Source organism: Henckelia pumila, chromosome 2 (assembly GCF_033568475.1).
Source record: "Henckelia pumila isolate YLH828 chromosome 2, ASM3356847v2, whole genome shotgun sequence".
NCBI classification, from domain to species: domain Eukaryota; kingdom Viridiplantae; phylum Streptophyta; class Magnoliopsida; order Lamiales; family Gesneriaceae; genus Henckelia; species Henckelia pumila.
The window spans coordinates 77,992,726-78,002,001 of record NC_133121.1 but is presented as its reverse complement, the minus strand read 5'-3'; the positions used below and the strand labels follow the sequence as shown (position 1 = coordinate 78,002,001).

Here is a 9,276-nt window from a genome sequence, read left to right as displayed (position 1 = left end):
GATGACTCAAAGTCAACCTCTGGATTTGTGTTCATGCTCAATGGCGGTGCTGTCTCTTGGAAGAGTTCCAAGCAGGACACCACAGCGGATTCCACCACTGAGGCAGAATACATTGCAGCATCAGCTGCTGCTAAAGAGGCCGTTTGGATGAGGAATTTCGTCCAAGAGTTGGGCGTTATTCCGGAAGTTGTTGGTCCAGTCCCGGTGTACTGTGACAACACGGGTGCCGTTGCTCAGGCAAAGGAACCAAGGTCTCATCAAAGATCCAAACACGTACTGAGGAAATACCACATCATCCGGGAGATCGTGGAAAGAGGAGACATCACTGTCAAAAGAGTGGGCTCTGCAGACAATATCGCTGATCCACTTACTAAGCCCTTGCCAGGACCATTATTTGACAAACATCGCGAAGCAATGGGTCTACGTAGTATGACTAGTTGGCTTTAGGGCAAGTGGGAGATTGAAAGAGTGGGTGCCCGGTGAGCCAACTTGTGGCTAAGGGCTTTGATGACTCTTTGTATAAACAATCTTTTGTTTAATATAATTTACACTTTTATTAATGGCAATGACTTTATCTTTCTTCATATTGTTATATTGTGATATACTATTGTTGTTTTGATAAAGACCTTGAATATACTATAGTGTATGTAAGATGTGGTAGCACATGGGGATGGCTATCATGAAACACATCTTATAGTCACTGTATATTCTAAACTGTTCCTAGTCGATTGAGCCGTCCGATAATAAGGATAAGGATCGCTCGAGATTGAGACTAGCATTTGCGATGCAGAGTACCACGTTTCATTGGTAAGGAACATAGAGATGTTCAAAGCATGCAAATGGATATTCATACGATGAATGATCGAACTACCCTATCCGGACTTTCCAAGTGGTTATCACTTATCGAGTGGATAAAGTCCGCGGTTTTGGTTGTACACCATTAGTCCTTACTACTTGAAACATCATTGAGACTCTATATGCTAGTACTGTGCTTTGACTCGTTTACCGACTCTATTGGGGTCATCAGGTGTCGGGATTGGGTACAGTTACAACACATATAGGAGTCGATGCTTTGTTGTCAAGGATTTACCACATACTTGCGAGTGTGGATATCCTATGCGATCTGAGGAGATATTAGTGTGACGAATCTCTGGCCAGAGTACATGATGTGTTTTAAGAAATGGTTTCTTAGTAGCACATGCGATGTCACTATTTGATCTTCAAGATGTATTGCATAGTTATCGAATCTAGAACGACTCTCGATTTACCAATGGTTGTTGATTCGATCGGGATATATGGATGAAGGGACCGTACTGTACGCTAACCAAAATCTATTGGTTCTTGTAGGCACTATCAGTGATACCTAGGGAATCATGGGGGATGTTGCTAGGCGCTCTTACCATGATTCGATGGGCAAGTCGGAAATTGTTGTTCCGAGTCACAAGGAGTTGTGAGCCCACGGCTAACTGTATCCCTGAACCATTGAGGGTCACACAGAGTAATGGATTTTTAATCCCCGTTGAGATAGTTAAATTTAAAGAGTTAAATTTAATGAACAAAGAAGTTGGACTTCTTATTTAAGAGTAGAGGAGTAAGATTTCCTAAAATGACATAGGGATGGGCATTTTTGGAAACCACTGAATTCGGATTCAGAAAATTTATCTTGACTCTAAAAGATGCAGAAATGGTTTCTGTGCACATTGGTAAAATCGGTTTATCAATCTGAGTCACGATGAATTTTATATTAATTTCTGAACATGCGGGCTTTGCTTGTCAGGCTTGAACTTATGACTAATGGGCCCTAAGCTGTTAGCGGCCTACATTATAAATAAGTTATTGCAGTACAGAAATTAAATACAACAGGTCACAATTTTCGAAAAAACCCTAGTTTTCTCTCTAACAGTGGCCTCCCCCCTCCCCTCTGCTCAGGAAAAATCCAGCCTGTGAATTTTGAATTACAGTCTGGTTTAACGGATCAAATTCGTTAATTCTCTTCGTAGAAACTTCTGATAGATTTTCTAGTGCAATCTATCAGAGGGATTAAATCTCTGTTCGTGACCTGATTGAAGAACAGTTTGTCCATCAGTTCCTGGGAGATACAACAAGAGCAGAGCAATCTGTTGGTGTCCATAATCTCGATTCGAGATTGGAGGTAAAAATTTATAATTGTTATTTAATTTTTACACACACAATTTAATCGTAAGGTTTTGATACCCATTATGGAATCGTTCCATATAAAATTTTTAAACTTCCGCTGCACCGGGTATCAATTCTGATTGATCTGATCGCCGTTCTCCAACAGTGGTATCAGAGACAGGTTGCTCAGATTAAGCGATTAAATTAATCGATTGTACAAAAATTTTTAAGCCTCGGTTTTTGAAACAAAATAAATTTTTTAAATTAAAAATTTTTCGGGCAAAAAACATGGGCAGCGATTGGATCGCTGCCCAGGGCAGCGACTAGGGGCAGCCGGGCTGCCCGGCCCGAGCCCCTTTGGGGCGCGGGCAGCCCGGGAGTGTCCCGGGCGGCCCGCGGAAAAATTAATTTTTAATTTTTAAAATTAATATTTTAATATGTTAAAATTCTATTTTTGGTCCGATCGAAAATTGTTTTTGATTGGTCCACGAGGCATCGGATCGAATTGTTCGAGTCCGAAAATTTTAAAATTGATTTTTGGATAAATTTGAATTTTTGGAAAATTTATATATTTTATCCTTTAAATCAGATTTTATGAAATTAATTATTTTTGGTACAATTGATGATAAGATATGATCTTATGGAAATATTGAGTAAAATATGATTTTATGTATAAAATTGGATTTTATATGTAAAATATGATTTTATTTGATAAAAAGATAAAATATGATTTTGTATGTAAAGTAAGATTTTATATATAGAATATGATTTTATCCTTTTAATTTAAATTGCCATTGCATGTTATCCAATAAATTAATTTTGAATTAAAAGTTATTGCATAAGGATGATCGATTGCCATGACCAATTTTGTAGGTGTATGTTAGGAATTTACATTTGTTTTTATTGTTGTTGGATTTATTAATGGGCCTGGTTTATGACCCAATATGAATTGTCATATGTAATAAAAGTGGGTCTGTTTTATGGCCCGTTCCCACCCCTTGAAATGTATCCCCTACTTGTCATGTTTATTTATTGTAAATACATTAGACTTAGTGGGAGATGAAGATTTAAAGATGGAGGTGGGCCCAGCAGACAATAAAGACAGAAAAAATGTAAATGGAAGTTCAATGTAATAGGATTGCATTGCATACTGCATATTACCTAGGATTGGACTAAGACTCGTGATTGGCAACCACGGGTCGATTAGAAATGGAATCGATCATCCTATATAATATATGATATTATTGTTGTATGCATGTTTTAGACTAAATTGTGTGAATCCGGCAAGCATACAAAATTTTAAAATGATGAGACAAATTTTCAAAATTAAAATCCCTCATTTTAAATATGATTTAAAATTGATATCAAGATAAATAAAGGAAATTTAAAATTGTTTAAATGTTCCTACCTTCCATCAACGATCAATGTATGAGATGCTACCCGCGGATACGGTCCGGCTCATATTATTGGGGGGGCCCGTTCGTCGGAAAGCTGTACATTGGATCGACACATGTTGTAAGTTGGGTGGAACTCCCATGGGATCGGCTCATATTATTGGGGGATCCACATGGCGACCGTCCATCACAACTTAATATTGATGGGTCATCTTGACATGTCACAATAAACGGCGTCATATTATTGGGCCCTTATTGGACATGAGGTAAAAACGTGGAGGTTGCTTTGGAAGCAATTGGACTCTACCTTTTGAAAATTATGGTTGGCTGATATTATTCGGGACCATAGTTTGTCAATTGGACTCCATGTTCTCACTAAGGAAAACATTTTCCCGTTTTCACTAGAGGGTAGTGAAATCGTTAAAATAGTGGGAGTGAGATTCATAAAATAAATTTCGCCTATTTTATGTCTTAGTAAATTAATTAAACAATCACTGATATTTGTCTGTTTCTTTTCAGTATTTCATAAAGATGAATTCGCATAATCCACTTTTCTCGATCCTCGAACAAAATAAATTGACTGGCGCAAACTATACGGAATGGTTCCGTAAGTTGAAGATTGTCTTGACTTCGAAGAAGATGCTCTACGTGTTAGATTTGATGATGCAAGATAAAAATTTTACAAAAGGATTCAAATTTGATCATGTGTGGCCTATCTTGAAAGAAATGGAGAAATTCTCGGCCGAAGACAGTGCACCGAAGGCAATACCAAGACAAGAAGTCACAAATTTGGATTCATCACAGTCGAATACTCAAGGATCAGAATCTCCGATATCAGGTTCCCAAGGAATCAATTCATTTGAAATTAATTTAAGTAGTGATAAAAATGCAGGTGACACTTCTCAACGACCTCTTGGAGTGAAAAAATCCAAATTAAAGAAAAAAAGAGAAGAACATGTTTCAGAATTAATTTCTTCGATGAAGGAAGGACATCGCGAGCTTCTCAGTGTACTACAACAGGGATCTAGCGATACTCGTGAGATGAGGATGCTAGCATTGCAAAATGAGCAGAAAAAAATATCACTTCGTCAAGAACAATTAGCATTGGCTAAACATCAAGAGGAAAACAAAATTTTATACATGGATGTTAGCACAATTGGAGATCCTGTGCTGTGCCAAATTGTTGAGAATGATCGAGCAAGAATTATGCAGAAAAGAGAAGAAGAACGTCGTCAACAAGAAGACAACTCATTTGGAAGATATTTTGGTGATATTGGAGGCACTACAACAAAAAAGGCCAACGACAATGCTTTTCTGCGTTGTCTATGTGGCTGAAAAAGCGTTGTTATAGTCAGTGTTGTAAAAAAAAATTCGCTCAACAACAACGCTTTTTTCGCGTTGTTTTTTTTGAAAAGACAACGCTTTTTTCTCAACAACAACGTTTTTTCTGCGTTGTCTTTTTGAGAAAAGACAACACTTAAAAAAGTGTTGTCTTTTCTCAAAAAGACAACACTTTTTAAAGCGTTGTCATTGGATGAGCTTTTTTACAGCACTGGCTTTAACAACGCTTTTTCAGCCACATAGACAACGCGAAAAAAGCGTTGTCTTTTTCCGAAAAAAAAAAACAAAAAAAATTAAAATTTAATTCACAAATTTTTAATATTATAAATCACTCAAAATTCAAAAATTTGAAAAATAAAATTTAATATACAATATTTCAATATTATGAATCATTCAAATGTAAAAAAAATAATCAAATTAATTCTAACTCTATAAACACTAGGAAAAAAACTATACATTAATCCATCCTATAACATAAGATCTATCATATTTGCAGGTGTTCCCTCACGCTAATGCCTCCAAGCCTGAATCAATCCAGAGACATATCCTTGATCAGTAACTAATACTTGCAACAAACTTAGAATGCAAAGATTTGAGACATTTATATAATTTGAATTTATCAGTATACTTGCAAAAAATTGTTTAAACGGACAACAACATAAGAAGCTTACCCCACTGGCACTACAAGGTTGTCCAAGGCAAGCTAAGCCTGAGAAGAGAGAGGTTGGAATAATCATAATCATATCAAGATAATTTGGCAACAGTTCGAAAAGAACTCAATTAAGTAAATCAGTGATTCAGTAAAATGAAAAAGAATGACATTGAGGTACGGTTCCAGCCAAGAGCTAAGCATTCATGATCATCATTAGTATTGACGCATTCATTGACCTTTGGTTTGACTTAATTCACATATATAGAAGAGGCGCACGCACAACAAGGAATTGTAGAGACTTGTTAAATTCTTTTACACAAGGGGAATATTTAAAAACACACAAAGCTGCGAGATTTAAATATTTAACACGCATAATTTGCACAAGACTATAAAATATACATCGATCCCTATGTGCCAATGAGTTACAACAATTAGTTAAGCCCAACTCAACCGAACAAGCTTAAGTGGACACAAGGCATCATATAAATCTCATAGTCATAAAACGTTTATCACAATTTGCATGTCAAACATGCAAAAAATTGGAGTACAAATATAGGAATATAGAATATCAATGAACTTTTTTCCAGTCAGCCTAACAAAATGCAACTTTATTTATTTTTACTATGTCAGGAATGACAAAGCAAATGAAACTATACTATCACACCATTTTCAAATGAAACCAGACTGAAATACTGATATCCTATGAAAATAGTTGACAACTGAGTTGCATGTATTTACCTCCCCATTTTGCAGGATCTAAACAGAAAGCTTTGATCACTCTTTTTGGCACAATGATTCTGCCATGTCAATGTACCTGAAGAGTAACATAACTTTTTGAAAAGAAGATCAAAAACTGGTGAAGCTTATAAGATTGAGACTATATATCTGCCCAAACTACTCTAGTATAAAATGGACAAAAATCATCTGTGATACCACAGGTATCTTAAATGGACGCACCTGCACAAATTTAATTAAGCGTCAATTCATCAGTCATAATCAGCTTTGTTTTTTCTGACAATCAAATCAGACAAGAACTAAATACTAATAAACCAATTAGTAATTGAAATGTTATTGATATATATCTGTAATTGAATACTATTGAACCACTTAGTAAATAAATATATATGTTTCTGATAAAAATTGAATGTGTAGTTTTTACAGATTAACCTATAAAACTTGAACATAAAATGTTGTCTATTAAGTGTTGTGAATTAAGGAATTTCTTGTAGTGACCTTTCAAAACCATGTTCATCCCCATGGCATCACCTGTGCTGCAGCTAAATTTAACGCACATATTTTTCCCCGCAATAGCACACTGGATTCTGAGGAGTCTTGCAAATCTACTTGACATGTTCCAACATTGAAAATTCATACATTTTCAGTAACAGAATTAAATTCAATGCATATAACCATATCAAAACAAAAGCAACTTAATAAAGCACGGTTTTGGCGTCAAGATTACGTACGGAGTGGAACCACCAAGTCAAGAAAATGCAAGAAATATCAGTGCGTCATATTGCATACGGAGTGGAAAAAAAGAGAACGTCAGTAAGAACCACCAAGTCAAGAAAATGCAAGAAATATCAGCAAGATCAGAAAAGTTCAAAGTAAGCAAAATGTCAATTAATTTTTGGAATTCAGCACGGAGAATTGAGTAGCTGTTCTAGTCTATCAAAAAATTACTAGCAAATAATATTCATATCACATAACTAGCTTAATAATAGTAATATATAATACAAATCCATACACAAAAACAAATTAATCAACCTAAAGTTTAAACCAGCAATATTGAATAACAATTGAGTAGCTTGTAACAAGCTGATTAGAACCAAAAAGAATCAAAGAATGAATAGACTTTCCAATGAAATGGAGCCTTCTGTAAAATCAACTTGATCTTGAGCACTAATCATCTAAGAAACTTAGAAAATTCAATTGAACAGAGAACTTAATTACTTATTAGGATGGATATATTACAAACCACCTAAACACAAAAAACACTGCATGCAAGAGACTTTTTCTTAAGGTAACTGTTTTACTCAAACTTATTGTCGGTGAAAATGAGTAAATATTTGTGAAGTAAGATTCCATGATTCAATATTATACAAGTGTTTTGGAGATATTAGACGTTGATTGTAATGACCATCTAGCAAGGCAATTGATTAAAACGTGCATCAAGAGAAGAAAGAACTAATTCCCATCACGACAGGTACTGAGAATGAAATTTTACACATTAGAGGCACAATCTATAATGGATGATAAGAGTATTATAATTTATTTAGAGTATCAACAAACATAATTGAATTGAGCACTCATGGGCATAAAGAAACACTACAAGAAAAAGTAAGTGTGATTTATTCAACATAAAATAATCATAACATGAAAAAACACTGAATCATTTCATAAGTAGGCAACTAACAAACCTCTATAAGTTCCTGTTATGTTCCAAGAAGTGAATGAACCCAATTCATGCTCTTCCTTCCCTAGATGAAGCCACTGATGGAAGCAAAAGGCCATAAACATTAGAACAATTTAAAAAACTCGGGAGAAGAGTGAAAGGAGACAAGCACAAACACACACAGAAACAAAGCTATACGTAATAATTTGAGCACTGAAATAAGACTTGGAAAGGGACAGAGGACATAGCAACTAAGACTACAATCCAGTGTCCACGACTAAACTTGTTCAAGAAACCCAAATCTTTTTACGCATTATGGAATTCTTACAACAGTTCTTTCTTTAATTGTCACACTTCCAGATAATGAAAATGACAAAAAAATTTACAATTCTGACAAGTTCCATTGGTATGTACTACTCCACGGGACAAGAACTCAACTTCTGTAAAATCATCGTGCAAAAACATACACAAGACCGAATCATTCCAAACCATACTTCACACACCAAATAAATCGAGAAAAACGAAAACAACTAAAAAAATTCCCAAATTTAAAAACCTAAAATTTGAAAGATACCTCCAGGTTTCGAAATAAAGCTCCAAACAACCTGAAAAACCTTCTTTCTCGGCTAGGCGACAGTTGGCGACCGCAAAACAAAAATAGCAGGAAAAAAGGTTTGACGGAGCGTGCTTAAAAATTAGGAAAATAGGTACTGGAAGGAAGCCCTCGACGAGAGGATTCTAAATCTATGCTCAAATCAGTAGATCGAAGCTTGAAATTTTGAAATGGTGAAGGGAGAGAGGAAGAAGATAGATCGGCGAGAGAGAGAGAATGCAAGGAGAGAGAATAATAATTGTAAGCAAATATTTTATTTTGAGGCCAAATTCGGTATGTTTTAAAAAAATATTTAATAGAAAATTCTTTTTAAAAAGCGTTGTAATAGATAGTAAAAAAAACGGCCATAGATAACACTTTTTAAAAAAGTGGTGTTGTAGATAATTAAAAAAACGCTCATAGACAACGCTTTTCTAAAGCATTGTCATAGATATCAAAACGCGTTGTCCTTCATAAATTAAAAAAATTATAGACAACGCTTTTCACTAAAAGCGTTGTCTATAAAAAAAACACAACGCTTTTTACAAAAAGCGTTGTCTTTTAAGTGTTGTGTATGAGCTTTTTTCTTGTAGTGAGGGTCTGATTCTGGATCAGATTTTCCAAATTATTGATGATTTAGTTTGTTTTTTGTTTATCATCTTTGCATTTATTCAGTATTTGATTCTGTATTTTAATTTCAGTTGTGTGCTTCAATGCTTAGTTATGTATTTGAATTTGTATTTTTATTATAAATTTATGTTGAATG

At 35.0% G+C, this 9,276-nt stretch overlaps 1 long non-coding RNA gene across 4 annotated transcripts; it reads right to left on the bottom strand.

The window, feature by feature from the left end:
• Positions 1 to 5,210: 5,210 nt before the first annotated feature.
• Positions 5,211 to 8,780, bottom strand: LOC140883254 (uncharacterized). 4 transcript variants are annotated; one of them, XR_012150354.1, is made up of 6 exons: positions 8,493 to 8,780; positions 7,944 to 8,016; positions 6,757 to 6,863; positions 6,262 to 6,534; positions 5,543 to 5,580; positions 5,211 to 5,395 (listed from the first exon to the last, which is right to left on the bottom strand). It is a non-coding gene; the product is annotated as an uncharacterized lncRNA (long non-coding RNA). The 4 variants fall into 4 exon arrangements; XR_012150355.1 differs by having other exon boundaries at positions 6,262 to 6,480; XR_012150353.1 differs by having other exon boundaries at positions 6,262 to 6,337.
• Positions 8,781 to 9,276: the final 496 nt, after the last annotated feature.